Genomic DNA, 22,062 nt, shown 5'->3' on the forward strand with positions numbered 1-22,062 from the left:
TTTCTGCCTGCTTTATTTTTGGATTTGCTTCGATAGCCTTTGTCCAACCAAGAACAAACTATAAGGCAGCAGTTGTTTAATTTTGGAGTTGTCTCTCCTAGAAGAGTGGCTGTCCCCGAGGGTTAAAACTCGAGACTCTTCGGCTTACCCACCATGAGCTTTACCTACTCGACCACGCCGACCCCCTTTTTTTTATATCAAAAGTTGTAACAAACCACGAGCGTTTAATTTAGAAATTTAAAACCGTTTCTATGCATTAATTTTTTTAACACTTTTCTTAATAGTTATATAAATATAGCTGCTCTGTTATATTTAAAGAAAAGCTTTTCAGTATCTTCCTTGTATACCGAAAATAAAAAGCTTGTTTTTTTTTATAACACAGATAATCAAAATGCACAAGGGAACAAACCATGTAAGTTATTGTTAAAAGTTATGTTAGAGTAGCTCCCCCTTTATATTTCAAAGACGCGCAGATCGATATTAACAAGTCAACAGGACTTGAGTCATCTCTTGACACAGGTGTAAAGAACCATTCTAGTGCCTGGGTTGCAGAGTTTCTTCTAGGCATCTCTTCTACCGCCCCCAAACGAAATGAAATTTATATAATTTATATAGAAAATATATACTTTTAACAGTGTCCGCCCCTCCCGAAGAAAGTCTACCGCAGCCCCCGAAAATTTCAAGGCCCCCCCCCCCCCTCGGAGAAAATAGTCTGGAAGAAACACTGCTGTGGTGAATTACTAATTTTGCGTTTATCTGTTTATGTATAGATATTGATTTTGGCGAAAGCGCCCCCTACCCCAACTCAAAGAGGGCCGGAGGTTGTTTTTCACGGTCCCATTTTTATTTAGTGTCTTGTCACAAAGGTAATGAAGAAACCATAAAAATCAGCCAATCAGCTGTCTATTTTCTTAACTTGGTGAATACTTCGATAATACAGCTTAGAATGAGCTTTCATTATTTTTTCTACCCTTTGTACCGCCACTATAGAAACAGCGCCCATAAGTGCATTGATGCAATAAAACTATTGAATATATCAATCTTTACTGAGGAGTCATCCATGAATGACGTCACGCTTTTTTGGACGATTTTTAACTCCCCCCCTCCCCTCCGTCACACATCGTCACAAAAAGCCAGAACCCTCCCCCCCCCCCCTAAAATGACGTCACACCTCAGCCTACAACTCCCCTCAGAATTGCAGTTGAATTTTTTTTAAACATCGATATTTTTCCAAAATCTTGTCTGAACTCTGTCAAAATAGAGTATTTTAATTAATTCCTATTACAATATATTTAAACAGTTTTTTTTTCTAAATCGCAAAATAACGTCTAAAATTCGTTTTCTAACATTGCTTTTTATAATGCAAAAGTGTGACGTCGCACAATATGAACCCCCCCACCCCCTCCCCCTCATCACACACCGTCACAAAATTACGGACCCCCCTCCCCCCCACGATTGTGATTACATTTATGGACGACCCCTGAATTAAAAAAAAAAAGACGTGTTAAACATCAGTCAAACATCAGTTAAACATCAGTTAACTTACTTGACTTAGTCTCTTTGCTCCTTATGGAACATAGGGCCTCCACCATTTCCATTTCATCCGATCCCCGGCTATTAATTTTGCCGTCTCCCAAGACATCCCTGTTGACTTCAGTTCTTCGAGAAGACTAAGCCTCCAGGTCTGTCTTGGGCGCCATCTTGTCAGCTTCCCCTGGGGGTTCCACTCAAGCGCTTGGCGTGTAACATTTGGGTGAGCCTTTTGCAGTGTGAGTCCAAACCAGCGCCATTTCCTCCTTCGTATTTGCATGAGCTTATGACAATGCAAATGACAAACATAGTTAAACATCAGTTAAACTTATGTTAAACGTAAGTTAAACATAGGTAAACATATTTAAATTAAGTTAAACATCAGTTAAACATAAGTTAAACATTAGTTAAACATCAAAGTTAAAGCTACAAAGCTTGGCATGCGTTGCAAGTTTGTACGTTCATGTAAGGCTAAACAATGACATATGATAATCAAGTTATGTAATATCATTTTCCCCTTAGATGGTACATGTAAAATTTATAGAAAAATAACATCAGAAATGGTAAGTAAAAATTGTTTCATTTTATCTTTTTGACCAGCTTTTCTGGATCTTCTTATATTAAAAAACACAACAGCACCACAGCAGTCAACATTGTCAACACAGCCAATAATATTAGCGGTATCTACATTGTCGGCAGCCCGCGATATGGAGACAAGCAATCAAGCCATGTTAGATAAAGGCGAAAAAACGCCACTTGCCTTAATATTAACCATAGTGGGCCCTTTCTTTGGTTTAGGTTTAAGCTTACTAATACTACGAGTAGCATACTCAACCAAATTATTATGATTGAAAGAACAATACACTCTGTGAATAGTATGGCGCCTACGTTCGTTTTAAAGATTGCTATTCAGTATGGATACGGTAGGCTACTAAAATTTGCCAATGAATAGAATGAGAATTATCCTGGCGCGCCCCATAAAATTACGATCTGTCGCCCCAGGCTCAATCGTGAGCACCACGGCGCCTAAGTTGGTTTTAAAAAGTGCAATACACTTGGGATATGGTGGGCTACCATGATTGATTAAATCAGAGGCGAGTAGTGTGATCGGTGGCTCACTAGAGCACCCCTCCACGCCCCTGACTCATGGGTTTAGCGCCGAGGGGTGTCTGTCTCACGTTTAGGGAGGATGGCTAAGATACACTCGCGACTTTCAAACTCCACGCTTTGAGGCGTCTGGGCAGTAGTGTGGACAAACCCGCGCCCGAAAACGTCAGATATAATAAATAAGGCGTCTGCTTTGTTTACATTTAAAAATTCAGTTTTAGAAAACATAGCGCATTGATAAAAGTGTAGCAAATCAGCATCTACCGCAGTACATAATACCGTATTACTTACTCATAGGTATACTATGAAAAAGCAAAACGATATTTATAATTTCCCTTTTTTAAATGGTTAAATAGGGGTGCTCATAAGCTACTTTTAATATATTTGTATTTGTACTAAACAAATTAAAAAGCAATTACTTCTCTTCATTATTATTTTTTAAAAAATACATACTAAAGATCAACATAGCGAAAATAGGAAATATATTCAAAACAAATAATAAAAATACAAAAAAACCCCATAAAAATAAACATAACACGAGAAACCATTACACTTACAAATCTTTCACGCTTTATAGTCTTTTGAACGGCTAAAGACTAGAGGGTAGGCAGTATTACAGCAAACACATTGAATAAACTAGCTCTAAATTTAAAAAAAAATAATAATTCAAAACAGACTAATGCACTCACACACATGACATGTTGTAATTTGTGTAAATTGAATTTTTTTTTCAAAACTCGATCAGGCCAGAAATTACTATCCAATGTTTATATTCTGTGTTTATATATATATATATATATATATATATATATATATATATATATATATATATATATAGGGGCCCAGACATTTTTTTTGCGGTGTGGCCCTTTTTTTCTAGTTCCGCCACTGGGTTACACATAGCTGAACTATACTTCAGCTGCTTCATTACTGCCTGACTCGAACAGGTAATTTTACTATTTTTTCATAACTCAGACAGATGAGGGTGATTTTGTTATCTAGGTACATTTGTAGCAGGTACATTTGTAATAACAAATGTACTTAGATTTTATACCATACATGTTTTAATGAACTTTCGTTATGGTTATATTTTTTGCGTATATCATAATCATGTGTTTCTTTTTTAAATACACATAGTACTACAGTTAATACTTATTGTAAAACGCTGCAATAAAAGTTATTAAAATAGTGTTTATATACAAGAGAATGCTTAAGATATTATTAAATCTCTTTGCAGTGTAATATTAAATATATTTTAACCCCCTTTTTTCGCATATTTTAATATTTTGTAATTTCATCACATTAATTTACGGCATTAAAATTTATTTTAAAGATGTACAAAAGCGATTCTTTTGTGTTTTCCGGTGTGTTTAATATGCTTTGTGTTAAATATATGTTATCATATCCCATCAATAGAGTGCTATTGTCACAATATAGTCGGTATGTTAAAAACATATGTTATCGAAATCCCATCAATAGAGTACTATTGTCACACAAGATAGTTCGGTGTTTAAAAATATAAATAACGAGCCGACCCGCGGCATACCATACGCCGCTATTTAGTTGTTTTATTTTCTACTTTTCAGTAATTCATAATTTGTGAATTCGACAGTACCAATGCTGCCACTGAAAATATTTGCTTTAAAACACTATCAGTAGGTCGTTAAGGACGATACTACCCCCACCCTCCTTTCCCCCAACCCCTACAACCCCCCCCCCGTGAAAGCAGCCTCCTCTTAGTTACCTCCCCTAAGTTTAAAATAGTTTCAAACTAAATTATCTGCCCCTAATAGCCGTCACTAATCCCGGCTCTACGACTGTAAACATTTAGCGTGAACCACAGCTCACCAGACCATGTAGGGGTGGGGTGGTAGGGAGCGCATTTACAGCTTGTTTTTTAGTGTCTCCAAGAAGAGAATTATATATATACGAGCCGGCCCGCGGCATAACATACGCCGCTATTTAGTTGTTTCTAATTTTCAATAATTCATAATTTGTGAATTCGACAGTACCAACGCTGACACTGAAAATATTTCTTTAAAACACTATAAGTAGCTCGTTAAGGACCATAACCCCCCCTTCCTCCCCCCTCCCCCCCCCTTCCCCCCCACCCCCCTACGTTTAAAATCGTTGGCTCTGCTTGTAAACATTTAGAGTGAACACAGCTCACTAAAACCATGTAGGGGTGGGGAGGTAGGGAGAGCGTTTGCAGCTTGTTTTCTAACGGCTCGAAGAGGAGAATTATATATATAGATATAGAAGATAGAATCTACTGTGAACATTAATAACGCTCATATTGTCAATTTATTGGAAACAATACAACAGATAAGGGCATGAGATTCATCGCACAATAACCTTTGCATTTGTACCAGTCAGACGGAATGATTCATTAGAACATAAGATAGAAAATTATCGATTCTCTTATGCGGTATAGCAATTTAACTTGTAGCATATGCGCAATAATAAGCAAATCAGGCACGTTTTGTTTAAAACAATTATGCAGTCTGTAATATGTAGATTTACTAACTACCTTTCTTCTCTTCTTCGTTCTTAATTATTAGTGTTGAAGGGATCGAGAGTTATCTACCAGTGGGTTTGAACTCGAGACTTTTTTGAATGTATCAACCATGAGCGTTTAGCCGACTCGACCACGCTTTTAACACAATTAAGCGTTACGTGACCACGCCGACCCCTTACTAACTACCAATTGTGCCTATATTTAGCCGATCATTTGACGAGGTTATGAAATATTGCAATGTAAAATGTATTATGATATAAAGTAGCCAAATGTAATATAATACGCCATACCAGGCTATGCTATATAATGCTTAGCTATGCTATGCTGTGCGTTGAAATGCTGTATAATGCTGTGCTATGCTGTTGAGTAGCGTGCTATGTTCTGTTGTGATATGTTGTGATATGTTGTGATATGATAAGATAATGCTGTTATATGTTGAGATATCGTGTGATATATTGTAATACGAGCCGACCCGCGGCGTATCATATGCCGCTATTTAGTTGTTTTATTTTCTACATTTCAGTAATTCATTATTTGTGAATTCGACAGTACCAATGCTGCCACTGAAAATATTTGCTTTAAAACACTATCAGTAGGTCGTCATGGACGATACTACCCCACCCTCCTTTCCCCCAACCCATACCCTACACCCCCCCCCCCCCGTGAAAGCAGTCTCCTCTTAGATACCTCCCCTAAGTTTAAAATCGTTTCAAACTAAATTATCTGCCTCTAATAGCCGTCACTAAACCCGGTTCTACGATTGTAAACATTTAGTGTGAACCACAGCTCACCAGACAATGTAGGGGTGGGGTGGTAGGGAGCGCGCTTACAGCTTGGTGTTTTCTAGCGCCTCCAAGAAGAGAATTATATATATATATATATATATATATATATATATATATATCAATGTTGTGATACATTGAGATATGTTGTGATATGTTGAGATATGTGTTGATATGTTGAGATATGTTGAGATATGTTGAGATATGTTGAGATATGTTGTGATATGTTGAGATATGTTGTGATGTGTTGTGATATGTTGTAATATGTCATGTCGTGACTATTTTGAAAAAAAAATTGTTTTGATGATAATTTTGTGGCTCACGTTTATCAGCTGTCTAAGCACATATTTAGTCTAAAGTGGTTTCAACTTGGCTAGACAACATCAGTTTTCCACAAGCTTTTATTTAATTTGCTTCTTATATTTTTTTTTCTACCGTGCTCCGTCATCGATCAAAATTTACGAGCGAAATTTCGACTACTTCTAACCGATCAATTGCTCTGAAACCTGGCACATGGGCAAGATCCGGCAACGCAACCTGACAATACAGTTGACTAAATCTAATGCTTAGTTAATTTTCAAATAATTAATTTAACGTAGAAAACGCCGCTATTTTATTGTTTTATTTTCTACTTTTCACTAATTCACAAGTTGTTAATTCGACACTACACCCCCCCCCCCCCCCTTTCACGGCCCGTTAAAGCAGCCGTCTGTGACGACAGTTTACAGACGACAATGAAAATATCAAGTAGTTACCTCCTCATAGCTTCAAATCGTTTAAAAATTAAATTATCTGCCCTTAATAGCCGTCACTAATTCGACCCGGCTCTAAGATTGTAAGCATTCGTTGTGAACCATTTCTAACAAGACAGGTGGGGGTGGGGGTGGTAGCGATATGCCTAGATAGCGGGGGAGTAACGGCGTGCGTTTACGTGGTGTCTCGCATGGTCCCGATGAAGAGAATTATATATATATATATATATATATATATATATATATATATATATATATATATATATATATATATATATATATATATATATATATATACATATATATATATATATATACATATATATATATACATACATATATATATATATACATATATATATATATACATATATATATATATAAATATATATATATATATTTATATATATATATATATATATATATATATATATATATATATATATATATATATTATACATAGAGTATGTAAAGATGGGGCCACGGTTTACATAGAATACAATAATGACGTGATTTATGTCGTAGCTTATTATGAGGACGAACAACTCTTTGAATAGTTTCGTACGATTTGGTGTCATTATTTCCGAATTAGCTGTGGTGATGAATCTTCCAAATGTATAGCTTATTCCTTAGTCTGTGACAACTAAAAGGATTGCCTAAAAGTCAGAGACGGAGGATGTGTTGTCTCAATACTTCTACACTGACTACAACGACCTTAATACAAATATGTGTTACAATGTGAACAGCAGTACTCGTTTTAATCGTTGTTGGTCATTGCGTTACTTAGTGTGTATGTGTGAACGTACATGTAAGTATGTATGCGTGTGTGTGTGGTTGTGTGTTTATGAGTGAATGTGAATGCACATGCGATCATGTCCATAGGAATGTTTCCGTGCGCGCGTGTATTTATGCTCCTGAGTGCGTGGCTTTATGTGTTAGCGTGTGAATGTTTGTAAGCACATTCGTTCTAGGGGTTCATGCCTGGGTGTTTATGTGTGGGTGTTTATGTGTGGGTGTTTATGTGTGGGTGTTTATGTGTGGGTGTTTATGTGTGGGTGTTTATGTGTGGGTGTTTATGTGTGGGTGTTTATGTGTGAGTGTTTATGTTTGGGTGTTTATGTTTGGCTGTTTATGTGTGGGTGTTTATGTTTGGCTGTTTATGTGTGGGTGTTTATGTGTGGGTGTTTATGTGTGGGTGTTTATGTGTGGGTGTTTATGTGTGAGTGTTTATGTGTGTGGGTGTTTATGTGTGGGTGTTTATGTGTGGCTGTTTATGTGTGGGTGTTTATGTGTGGGTGTTTATGTTTGGCTGTTTATGTGTGGGTGTTTATGTGTGGGTGTTTATGTGTGGGTGTTTATGTGTGGGTGTTTATGTGTGAGTGTTTATGTGTGTGGGTGTTTATGTGTGGGTGTTTATGTGTGGGTGTTTATGTGTGGGTGTTTACGTGTGGGTGTTTACGTGTGGGTGTTTACGTGTGGGTGTTTACTTGTGGGTGTTTATGTGAGTAAGTGAGTGCCTGTATGTGGAACAAGGAATTCAATTATAATCCATTACAATTGTAATTGTCATTCATAAAAATCCCCGGCGGCTGTGGGATTTGAGACAAGAATTATTGTACACTGCCAGACCACAGATGGTGTTCGAAGTTTACCTCAGTCTCTATTGACACAGTACGTCCATGGTTACATCTACACAGTACGTCCCATAGTTACATCTACACAGTACGTCATATGGTTACATCAACACAGTACTTCTATGGCTACATCAACACAGTACGTCCTATGGCTACATCAACACAGTACGTCCCATGGCTACATCAACACAGTACGTCCTATGGCTACATCAACACAGTACGTCCTATGGCTACATCAACACAGTACGTCCCATGGTTACATCAACACAGTACGTCCCATGGTTACATCAACACAGTACGTCCCATGGTTACATCAACACAGTACGTCCCATGGTTACATCAACACAGTACGTCCCATGGCTACATCAAACAGTACGTCCCATGGCTACATCAACACAGTACGTCCCATGGTTACATCAACACAGTACGTCCCATGGTTACATCAACACAGTACGTCCCATGGCTACATCAAACAGTACGTCCCATGGCTACATCAACACAGTACGTCCCATGGTTACATCAACACAGTACGTCCCATGGCTACATCAAACAGTACGTCCCATGGCTACATCAACACAGTACGTCCCATGGTTACATCAACACAGTACGTCCCATGGCTACATCAACACAGTACGTCATATGGCTAAAACGTCCTATGGCTAAGTACGTCCTATGGCTAAGTACATCCTATGGCTAAAAAGTCCTATGGCTAAGTACGTCTTATGGCTAAATATGTTCTATGGCTAATTACGTTCTATGGCTAAGTACGTCCTATGGCTAAAAACGTCCTATGGCTAAGTACGTCTTATGGCTAAATATGTTCTATTGCTAAGTACGTCCTATGGCTAAGTACGTCATTTGGCTAAGTACGTCTTATGGCTAAGTACGTCCAAAGGCTAAGTACGTCCTATGGCTAAGTACGTCCTATGGCTAAGTACGTCCTATGGCTAAGTACGTCCTATGGCTAAGTACGTCTTATGGCTAAGTACGTCTTATGGCTAAGCACGTCCTATGGCTAAGTACGTCCAATGGCTAAGTACGTCCTATGGCTAAGTACGTCCTATGGCTAAGTACGTCCTATGCTTAAGTACGTCCTATGGCTAAGCACGTCTAATGGCTAAGCACGTCCAATGGCTAAGTACGTCCTAGGGCTAAGTACGTCCTATGGCTAAAAACGTCCAATGGCTAAGTACGTCCAATGGCTAAGTACGTCCTAGGGCTAAGTATGTCCTATGGCTAAAAACGTCCAATGGCTAAGTACGTCCTATGGCTAAGTACGTCCTATGGCTAAGTACGTCCTAGGGCTAAGTACGTCCTATGGCTAAAAACGTCCTATGGCTAAGTATGTCTTATGGCTAAATATGTTCTATTGCTAAGTACGTCCTATGGCTAAGTACGTCATTTGGCTAAGTACGTCCTATGGCTAGGTACGTCTTATGGCTAAGTAGGCCTACGTCTTATGGCTAAGTACGTCCTATGGCTAAGTAGGTCCTATGGCTAAGTACGTCTTATGGGTAAGTACTTCTTATGGTTAAGCATGTTCTATGGCTAAGTACGTCCTATGGCTAAGTACGTCCTATGGCTAAGCACGTCCAATGGCTAAGTACGTCCTAGGGCTAAGTACGTCCTATGGCTAAAAACGTCCAATGGCTAAGTACGTCCAATGGCTAAGTACGTCCTAGGGCTAAGTACGTCCTATGGCTAAAAACGTCCAATGGCTAAGTACGTCCTATGGCTAAGTACGTCCTATGGCTAAGTACGTCCTAGGGCTAAGTACGTCATATGGCTAAAAACGTCCAATGGCTAAGTACGTCCTATGGCTAAGTACGTCCTATGGCTAAGTACGTCCTATGGCTAAGTACGTCATTTGGCTAAGTACGTCCTATGGCTAGGTACGTCTTATGGCTAAGTAGGCCTACGTCTTATGGCTAAGTACGTCCTATGGCTAAGTACGTCCTATGGCTAAGTACGTCTTATGGGTAAGTACTTCTTATGGCTAAGCATGTTCTATGGCTAAGTACGTCCTATGGCTAAGTACGTCTTATGGCTAAGTACATCTTATGGCTAAGTACGTCTTATGGGTAAGTACTTCTTATGGCTAAACATGTTATATGGCTAAGTACGTCCTATGGCTAAGTACGTCTTATGGCTAAGTACGTCTTATGGCTAAGCACGTCCTATGGCTAAGTACGTCCTATGGCTAAGTACGTCTTATGGCTAAGTACGTCTTATGGCTAAGTACGTCTTATGGCTAAGCACGTCCTATGGCTAAGTACGTCCTATAGCTACATCAACACAGTACGTCATAAGACTACTGAAAAACAGAATTATATGTCAGTTATTTCATTTACATCTTCCATATGATCCAGTGGGAATTATACACCTTAACATTGCGCTTATTTCAATAATAAATTTGTTTTGAATTCATGTTTATGAGGTTTTTATCAACTTCAATAACAAGCATTCTATCTGTAACACAGATTGTTGTCTGTTATTGATAGAAGAAATAGTGGTTGTAATATCAATATTGAAATGCAATAATTGCACTGACGTAGGATTTCGTTAAGCTAAATTTCAATTTCAAAATATTTGCGGTGTTGGATACAATAGCAACACTAATTCTAGTAAAACCAAATTTTGGTTTATTTATCCAATTTAATTTAATCGAATTCATCAGTGTATTTTATGCCCATCATATCACTGGCGAACCTAGGCCCCGCCCATCACGTCACTAGCGAACCTAGGCCCCGCCCATCACGTCACTATCGAACATAGCCTCCGCCCATTACGTTCATGGTGCTTGTTTTTTTTTCTTCTTTAATTATATACGTTTATTTCTGAATATTAGCAATGCGGGATACAAACGCATACAAAACGTCATCACACCGTCAATCTTATCCACCATAAAATTATATGATACATTATATTATTGTTATATCATGGTCAACAGTAAAGCTGTATGAGACGTTATAACAGCACAACATACAGCTTTATAAGACATAATTTCACTATCCAAAATATCCATCATTCCATATTCACGACGTTATGACATCGTCTACCATATTTTGTAGATATTACACGGTTTATTATATCAGGTTAGAACTAAATTCGCAACGGTGATATTTTATCATGTCTGTGCCAAATACTGTACCATGTTACCTGGCCAATATGATCTGTGATGTTACCTGGCCAATATGGTATGTGATGTTACCTGGCCAATATGGTATGTGATGTTACCTGGCCAATATGATCTGTGATGTTACCTGGCCAATATGGTATGTGATTTTACCTGGCCAATATGATCTGTGATGTTACCTGGCCAATATGGTATGTGATGTTACCTGGCCAATATGATAAGTGATGTTACCTGGCCAATATGGTATGTGATGTTACCTGGCTAAATATGGTCTGTGATGTTACCTGGCCAATATGGTCTGTTATGTTACCTGGCCAATATGGTCTGTGATGTTACCTGGCCAATATGGTTACCTGGCCAATATGTTCTGTTATGTTACCTGGCCAATATGGTTACCTGGCCAATATGTTCTGTTATGTGTTACCTGGCCAATATGGTTACCTGGCCAATATGGTCTGTGATGTTACCTGGCCAATATGGTTTGTGATGTTACCTGGCCAATATTGTCTGTTATGTTACCTTGCCAGTATGGCATGTTATGTTACCTGTAATGCTACCTGTTATGTTACCTGGCCAATATTGTCTGTTATGTTGCCTGGCCAATATGGTCTGTGATGTTGCCTGGTCAATATGATCTGTCATGTTACCTGGCCAATATGGTCTGTTATGTTACCTTGCCGGTATGGCATGTTATGTTACCTGTTATGTTACCTGTTATGTTACCTGGCCAATATTGTCCGTATGTCAGATGTACTGAAATTGGTCAAACAGATGTACTGACTTATGGTCAAATAGATGTTTTGACATATGGTCAAACAGATGTACTGACTTATGGTCAAATAGATGTTTTGACATATGGTCAAACAGATGTACTGACTTATGGTCAAATAGATGTTTTGACATTTGGTCAAACAGATGTACTGACATATGGTCAAACAGATGTACTGACTTATGGTCAAATAGATGTTTTGACATTTGGTCCAACAGATGTACTGACATATGGTCAAACAGATGTACTGACATATGGTCAAACAGATGTACTGACATATGATCAAACTGATGTACTGACATATGGTCAAACAGATGTACTGACATATGGTCAAACAGATGTATTTGTGTTCAATGTATGCTTAAAATAAATCTATTAGGCCTAGTACCAGCCTTTACGTGGACTAAAATTTCAATATTGATTTTATTTACAGTTTATCCCCTTCCACTCTAAATTATGCGCTTAATTATTGTTTTGCCGCATCTACTTAAAATCTTGTTGAGAGGACTCAAAATATTGTTGTCAACCCGTCTGGACTGTTAATACAATACATATACACAACGATCTGTGGTAGCAAGCATGGATGGATGGTAATTAATTACTTTCTAGTAATTATCTTTCTGTTTTATTCTTTTCATTTTTTTTTCATTTCTATGTTACAGTTGCTCATGGATGGGAAGCGATTTAACTTGTATGTGTAGAGTTTGTCGGGAATTTTGTAACACACCCGGTCATACAACATTATCGCCTATGGTTCTGTGGAGAGATTAAAATCTAACGCAATCCGTCTTTGTTTCGTTTGTAACAATTTAAAACATTTCAATACTTAGTAAATAATTAAATGATTAAAGTCAAAATAATAATTGAATAAAAAAATACAAAAATTAACGAGTTTTGTTTTTAGATTCAAGCTGTCAAGTAACGAAATTAACATTGTTTTGAATAAGGAGAAGGGATATATATATATATATATATATATATATATATATATATATATATATATATATATATATATATATATATATATAGTACTTTTTAAAAAAATTAAAAGAAATTCTGCTATACTAACTGACTAAAGATGGAATAGAGAAGCAATAATGCGTAATATGGCAAAATGGTTATCGGTCATGAGTCTATGCAATCTTCAAAACTCAAACCACACTAACAGAAGAAGCATTCATAACACACGATGTAGAATTATTTTAACGGCATGAAACAAAATTGCAAAAGTCCGAGTTAATCATGCAGGCATTTTTAGGTTTAATGGTGAATTTAATTCTTGCGGATTCCAATAAGGTAAGGATACAAAAAATATCTTTCTAATAATAATATTTAGCAAGACATTTCTGTTACGTCCCTTACATGTCCCCTTATTGTGCGTGTTGTGTGCTGGAACGACAGGTACCCTCCCTTTGGTGTATAGCCTAGTTGTATCCCTTGGTTGAGTGTGTTTACGTGGTGTGAGAAGTGTTCACGTGAGGTGTGTCAGGTGACGGGTGTCAGAGCGTGGGTGTGTTATTTATGTAGTGTGGCTGTGGGATGTGGCTTTGGACGTGGAACTTGGTGTTGAGTATCGCTACTTGTGTTGTAGAATATTGTTTCATTTAGTATTTTATTATTATTTTTTTTATATATATTCAAATGTGTATCTAGTAAGCGCACGTAGAATCTAAAGACTGATTATATAGCTGGTATTATGATATATCTAACTTATCTACAATATAACGGCATGGAAAGACTTTTAAGCTTTGTGAGAGGTTTTGTATTCTGTAACTCATTTTTATGGGACGTAATATTAGGTTTCTGTTTAAGACGGATTTCAACAGTTGCTTCCCATATATTATTTTAATAAGTGTGAATAATGGTTTCTGTGTTATGAATGTTTGGTGGTTGCCCTTGTGTCTCTGTCACAAATGTTTGGTGGTCGCCCTTGTGTCTCTGTTATGAATGTTTGGTGGTCGCCCTTGTGTCTCTGTCATGAATGTTTGGTGGTCCCCCCTTGTGTCTCTGTCATGAATGTTTGGTGGTCGCCCTTGTGTCTCTGTTATGAATGTTTGGTGGTCGCCCTTGTGTCTCTGTCATGAATGTTTGGTGGTCCCCCTTGTGTCCCTGTCATGAATGTTTGGTGGTCGCCCCTGTTCTGTGGTTATGAATGTTTGGTGGTCGCCCCTGTTCTGTGGTTATGAATGTTTGGTGGTCGCCCCTGTTCTGTGGTTATGAATGTTTGGTGGTCGCCCCTGTTCTGTGGTTATGAATGTTTAGTGGTCGCCCCTGTTCTATGGTTATGAATGTTTGGTGGTCGCCCCTGTTCTGTGGTTATGAATGTTTGGTGGTCGCCCCTGTTCTGTGGTTATGAATGTTTGGTGGTCGCCCCTGTTCTATGGTTATGAATGTTTGGTGGTCGCCCCTGTTCTGTTGTTATGAATGTTTGGTGGTCGCCCCTGTTCTGTGGTTATGAATGTTTGGTGGTCGCCCCTGTTCTATGGTTATGAATGTTTGGTAGTCGCCCCTGTTCTATGGTTATGAATGTTTGGTGGTCGCCCCTGTTCTATGGTTATGAATGTTTAGTGGTCGCCTCTATGTCTCTGTCACAAATGTTTGGTGGACGCCCTTGTACATATAGCCATACAAATGTGAATAGTCCGTTCATATTTTTATTGTTACTGTAGTTAGTTACATATTTAGTATAACAGAGTACCAGCCTTTATGTGGACTAAAATTTCAATATTGATTTTGTTTACAGTTTATCCCCTTCCACTCTAAATTATGCGCTTAATTATTGTTTTGCCGAATCTATTTAAAATCTTATATATATATATATATATATATATATATATATATATATATATATAGATATAGATGTATAGATATAAATATGTATATATATATATATATTTGAAAATAAAAAAAAATCAGGTCTGATACCAAAATATAATTTATTTTCTATAGAATACAATACAGTTCTGTAATGACCCCAGCTTGCATCGCTACCTGAAGCTACCTGTAGATAGGTGTGGATGTAGCATATATTTCTTCTAAAGGCCATCAATCGTCCCCTTGGGTCGGCCCTGTCACCTGTTTGATGCTGCTTTAGTTGGCTGTGGACCGGACCACATAGTGCCCCCACCAAGAGGCTTTCATGTGTCACTCGTCTGACACCGCTGCCACTAATTAGCATAATTAATATTAAAATAATTAGGTGTTTAGGTTTATAAGCGTAAATTCTGGAACATAGCTTAGAACCAACTTTTAAAGCATGGATTGATAAATGCGTACTTTATGATCGACAAACATATTTACAAATTTAAAAAATAAATAGAAGTACTGAAATAAACATGCACAATGCATTGTTCTAACGATCAAACAAAGGAGTGGCTGTATATGTGCATTTCTTTCATAAAATAAACTTTTTTTTTTGGTAAATAATCACTCACTGTTTTGAATACGATTTAAATAAACTAAAATGAATGGAATATCTACAACATACTATAATATCTAAAAAAATTTCATAAAAAACGTTTTATTAACAAGCTTTTATGTAATAAAGCACTACAAACGAGAAAATAAATCCCACACTACTATTTAAATAACTATAAAGAAAAGCGTGGGCCACTTTAGAATCTATAGGATATCTTTGTAAAATTTAATCAGCTTAAATCGTGGCGATATTTATTTTAAGACAAAAGATACTCATTCACTGAAACACTCGCTGCCCATGTGTGGACAAATATATGTCGGTTGAGTCTGCAGCGTTGCCGTTACCAGCAATGTATCGCTGTAAATGTAACGGTCGTATTGACAACTGTTCAGTGTATGACACGATATTGTACTTCCAATAATATTTACTCAACCACCATAAAGAGAAGCAACTCTCACTATCAAGCATTCAGCACCACAACAGACACCCACAGTCCTTGCATGATCTCCCCTCCCCTATCTTAAAAATATGCACCCCCCCCCCCACTTAACCCCTCAACTTTCCAATTTCAGAGGCGTGTGCCTTGTATCTTGTATGATATATATATATATATATATATATATATATATATATGTATATATATATATATATATATATATATATATATATATATATATATATGTATATATATATATTTATATATAAAGAAAGAGAGATATAGATTTATTTATTTATATCTATGTAATATACTTATGTATTACATTTAATATAATATATGATATACATACATATATATATATATATATATATATATATATATATATATGTATATATATATATATATATATATATATATATATATATATATATATATATATATATATATATATATATATATTTATATATATATATACCGAGAGAAGGAAAGAGGAACAGATACATATACACAAGCGCCAATAGCTTTCTATTAATATGAGTCGAGTCATTTTGAAAGACCGTGGTTGGGGGGGGGGGGGGAAGGGGCGGGGCGGGGGTGGGCCTGATTCTTCTAGCACCCCCTGGCTACGCCAGCCTGACGGGTGAGTCACATCCCTGGCGCCATCCGTCACCCATCCACGGTTCTATTCTGGTCTGGTGTAAGATTCATTCATATCCAGCGCGGCACTAGGTTCATTATGGAGATGAAAGAAAAAAATATCCTTAAAAATAATTTTTTTTAAAAATCTTGACGAATATGTAAATGTGACGTAACAAACGATGGACAGGGCCTGTGGTTGCGATTTATGTATACAATATGAAATCTTTAAGGAAATAGCGACTGTGTCGAGATCTGGGGCAATGACTAAGAGACCTTACTCAGCAGGAATTAAAATGACGTAAACTTTTTTCCCCATCAAATCACCCCCCCCCCCCCCCTCTGCTTATATCCGTTTAAATCTATCTTAAGCCATACGTTGTAAGCGTATTAACACTTACTTTAATTTTATTTCCTTTAAATGATATTTAAATTAATTATAGTGTGATTAAAACTGTAACAATTATGTAATGTAGGAAGCAACATTGATATGATAGAAGGTAAACTTTTCCCAGAAAGATTTTAGATCGAAATTGTCGTGTGTCACGTTCGTAATAATTGAAAACTGGAAATCTATTAATGTATTGATTGATTGATTATTGATGCTGAGTTACAGACCATTGGTTTTGAGTTATTGAACTAAGATAATTAATGATTAATTAAATTCATAAAATTGACATGCTAAAATCTCCCCACTTCTTTGGGGCTTTAGAATATAGTTCCGCTGTGTTTATTTTTAGACGACTTAACCCTGATTTAATATTTAGGGCATCTTTACAAGTCAGCTGACTGATGTTTGATTTACCGACTTGAGCCGACGTTTGGGCTGAGATCATCAAAACGTGTGTGTACATTGTACATATAACGTGGCTGAAATTTTCCAGTAAGTATCTATCTGTACACTATATATATATAACGTGGTTGAAATCATACAGGACTTATCTGTGCATTATGCATACATTAAAGTTCCCTTTTCGGAGATGACTGTCTACGGACCAAGTGAAGTACAGTTCACTTGTTTCTGTGACCACGGCATATAAGGGATAGTGTGGTCAGCACTATGCTGTACTATATGTACAACGTGGTTAAAATAATCAAGAACATATCTGTACACTATATATACAACGTGGTTTAAATAATCCAAAACGTGTGTGTACACTATATATAAATCGTGAACAGTACAAGATATGGAGTTAGAACACATCATATATGTACACTGAGAAGACAGTACAGAAATAGCTAGAAGTTTTTACTATATATCCATAAGACATACACTGTAAGAACTCAAATACTGTGGGTCTTCAAAATCACTGACCGGCGGTCAAGACTACACTCAATGCAATATTACACAACAGGTGCTCAACACACCTCTAACATTTATAAAAAAATACAAAGTGCTGTGTAATTCAAAATGTCAAACCATTACATCTTGTAGTTTCATGGAATACTCGAGAATAATTTGATTGACTTTCCAGTTTATGTTAATTGATAATCAATATTTTATTTAACTCTAGATTCCAATGATGTCCAAAATCGAAGCACGCCCTTCTTACACGGCCGTTCAAAATGAGGTGGTAATGACCACTATGTGAACTGGCCTGTAATTTGAAAAGTGGTTTAGTTAGGGCTTTGACCGTAACACAAAATCACGCTCACACTCATATATATATATATATATATATATATATATATATATATATATATATATATATATATATATATATATATATATAATATATATGTATATATATATATGTATATATGTATATATATATATATATATATATATATATATATATATATATATATATATATATATATATATATATATATATATATATATATATATATATATACATGTACCTATATGTATATATATATGTATATAATAATATGTATATAATAATATGTATATGTATATATATATATATATATATTTATTTATTTATTTATACCATTTATATATAGCATATTACCTATCTAATAAAATGAAACATCAGACTCAAGATCAGCTCTATTTTAGCACAATTTGATATTTTAAATTTATTAAAATCCACTTTTTAAAATCTGAACATCCTGCCGCCATAAATAAATATTTGACACAATTTTTGTGGCCTCGGTAGAGAAAAGATCCATTTTCTACAAGATGTTTTGACAAGTTCAGCAAATAAATGACAAGGGGCTAGACAGACTAGTGTCTGCCAAATTCATTTTTTTTAAAAAAAGCAAACCAGGAAAAAATCCATTTTCGCTTACCACATTAAAAATCGTAATTTATTGCTCCAGATTTTTCGCAACGTACTTTTCGTAAAAAGGGTTATGAAAACTGATGGATGTGGCGAATGGGCTAGGGCTTTTATTAAATATGCATGATTTGTTAACAATTGTACTAAAGAAATGAGTAAATTATATAGCAAACAGAATAGTTGCTAGCTTAACAAATCCATATCATTTTGAACATTAAAAAAAAATCCGCATACATCATCAATGCGCAGTTAAAAATCTTGGTAGAATAAACATACTTTAAGATGGAGCATGCACTCTCAGAATCTGATATAGCTTCTGATTAAATCTTTCCCTCCAAGACAGAAATCGGGTTTTATATTTAATTTTACTGACCAAGAAAGTACTTGAACTTAAAATTGTATCTCTCCTCCCAGAATGAGACATATTGGACTACATTCGTGGTCGGCGTGGTCGAGTCGGTAAAGCTCATGGTTGCCTAACCGAAAAGTCTCGAGTTCAAACTCTCGGGCAGATGAGGCTCGTTAGCTGTGGACAGCCACTCTTCTGGGAGAGACAACTCTAAAATCAAACAACTGCTGCCTTGTAGTTTGTTCTTGGTTGGACAAAGGCTATGGAAGCAAATCCAAAAAGAAAATCAGGCTGAAATTGGAGTGAATGGCCTCATTGGCGCATAACTTGTTGACACGTTTACTTAATTGTGTTGGTGGGGATCACTTCCAATACTAAACTTGAGAAAGAAGAAGAAGAAGAAGGACTACATCCGATCCTGCCTTAATGATGGCTGCAACCACCCATCAATTCCAGACAATTTTAACTTAGAGTAAAGTACCATTTTGAACCAGTCGGTCCGTGTGGAAGGTGAACCTAACCCTCCCTACCCGCAGGGGTGGAGTGGCCCGCTGGTCTACTGGGGAAAATTCCGGTGGGCCCCCAGGATGAAAATCTCAGTGGGCCCACAGTAAAAAAAAATACCGGTGGGCCACAGGAAAAATCTCGGTGGGCCCCAAGGAAAAATTTCTGAAAAGCCCTAGGAAAGAAAGAATCTATTGCTCCCCCCCCCCAAGCTTGATGCTGTAATACACCTATTAGCAGGGGCGTAGCGAGGGGGGGGGGGGGACCGCACCGGGTGACACCATTTAGGGGGGTGACACCAAGGCAAAAAATAGCAAAATAAAGAGAGAAAAACTCGAGGGGGGGGGGGTGCAAATCGAAAGTTTGAGGGGGGTGCAAATCGAAAACTTGAGGGGGGGGGGGTGCAAATCGAAAGTTTGAGGGGGGGGGGGGTGCAAATCGAAAATTTGAAAGTTTGTCCCTGGGAAGGGTCTCTATGCCTCTGGGGGGGGGGGTGACACCGTCAATTGCCGCACCGGGTGACACCCGACCTCGCTACGCCACTGCCTATTAGTGAGATTTATAAAAAAATATTGTTGGAATTCCTCCAGGTTACAATTTCTATTCCTTCATACCTATGCGTAAAATTTAATTTGATCATAAAAAAAATACACAATGAAAATTTCTATCTATAGTCACCCCCCCCCCCCCCTCCCCCCCCCTTGAAAATTTCCCGGGCTTCTTGAACACAGCCAGCCCGCCCCTGCTTCCCATTTTACAATCCTCTCTAAATAAATCAGTGATGCACTAAACAAGAAGCCAGAAAGACACTTAGGGGTCGTCCACACATAACGTCACCCTCGAAGGGAGGAGGGAGGGGGAGGGGGTCAGTAATTTTGTGTCGGTGTGTGATGAAGGGGGAGATGGGGGGGGGGGGATGTGACGTCACGCTTTTGCATTATAAAAAAGCAATTTTAGAAAATGCGTTCTATCCGTTATTTCGCGTTTTAGAAAACTGTTTTAATAAAATGTAATAGGAATTTATTAAAATACTCAATGTTGACATAGTTGTGACAAGATTTTGGAAAAATATCGATGTTTTAAGAAAAATTCAACTGCATTTTTACGAGGGTGGGGGGGGGGGGGTGTAGGCTGGGGTGTGACGTCATTTTGGGGGGGGGGGGTGGCTTTTTGTGACGATGTGTGACAGAGGGGATATGGGGAAGGTAAAATCATCCCAAAAAACATGACGTCATTTATGGATGACGCCTTATTAGATCACCAGCTGACGCAGGAGACTACAAGCCTAACCAGGTTTTCAATAAACTCGTGAGTTCCCCCTGACATCTTAATCCGGGTAACGTGATCAGGGACTGCCATACCACCGGCCACGCCTAGCATGTTTTGATAACATAGTGACATGAATTCCCCTTTTTTACGTATGTCAAGAGAAGAGCACAGTTCTATCCCCTTTTTTTAACAGCACCTATAGAGTTATTTCCCTTGTAAGGACCTCGGCATCATTAGCATAAAAATAATGTTACAACTAGCGAATTAATGTGCGGCGTAGAGATTTATGTTATAATAAAAAGCGTGTAACCAGTTATGAAGCTGGTGTATGGAAACTATGGGATAAACACGATGTTTTCGGAAGGGGCTGGGGGGGGGGGGGGGGCGTCAACAATACACGAAAACAGCGAACACCTGATTTGGTGTCTAGTTAAAAATAGCACGTCTGACACACATGTGTTGAGACTGTTTTGTTTTTTAACAGTGAAAATCTGGAGTACGACTCCCAGGGGCACTCTGATAAGACGTCCCTGAGTCTTCCCAACAGAAGAGGCTGAATGATTATTGATTACATCAGCTCTACTTCTTCTGCTCTATCAATGTGCACATGGTCTCATCATCATTATTCCTTCGTGGCCCCTGGGGAGCAAAGGGCTGCAACTACACATTTCCAGCGGACTCGGTTTTGGGCTGCTCCCTTAATCTGTGCCCATGTGAGCCCAACTGTTTTTGCCTCTTCCTCAACCGTTCTTTTCCATGTTTTCCTTGGCCGACCCACCCTCCTTTTTCCCTGGGGATTCCAGTCCATAGCATGTTTTGTGATGTTTTCTTTTTCTCTTCTTAACGTGTGTCTGATCCATCCCCATTTACGGGCCTTGATATTTTTCTCTATTGGCTGTTGCTTTAAAATTTGCCACAGGTCTTTGTTTGATATTTTGTCTCGCCATCTTATTTGAAGTATATGTCGTAATTA

The sequence above is a fragment of the Physella acuta genome, unplaced genomic scaffold (assembly GCF_028476545.2).
Source record: "Physella acuta isolate Inbredline_101_S28 unplaced genomic scaffold, ASM2847654v3 ptg000050l, whole genome shotgun sequence".
Classification (NCBI taxonomy): Eukaryota; Metazoa; Mollusca; class Gastropoda; family Physidae; genus Physella; species Physella acuta.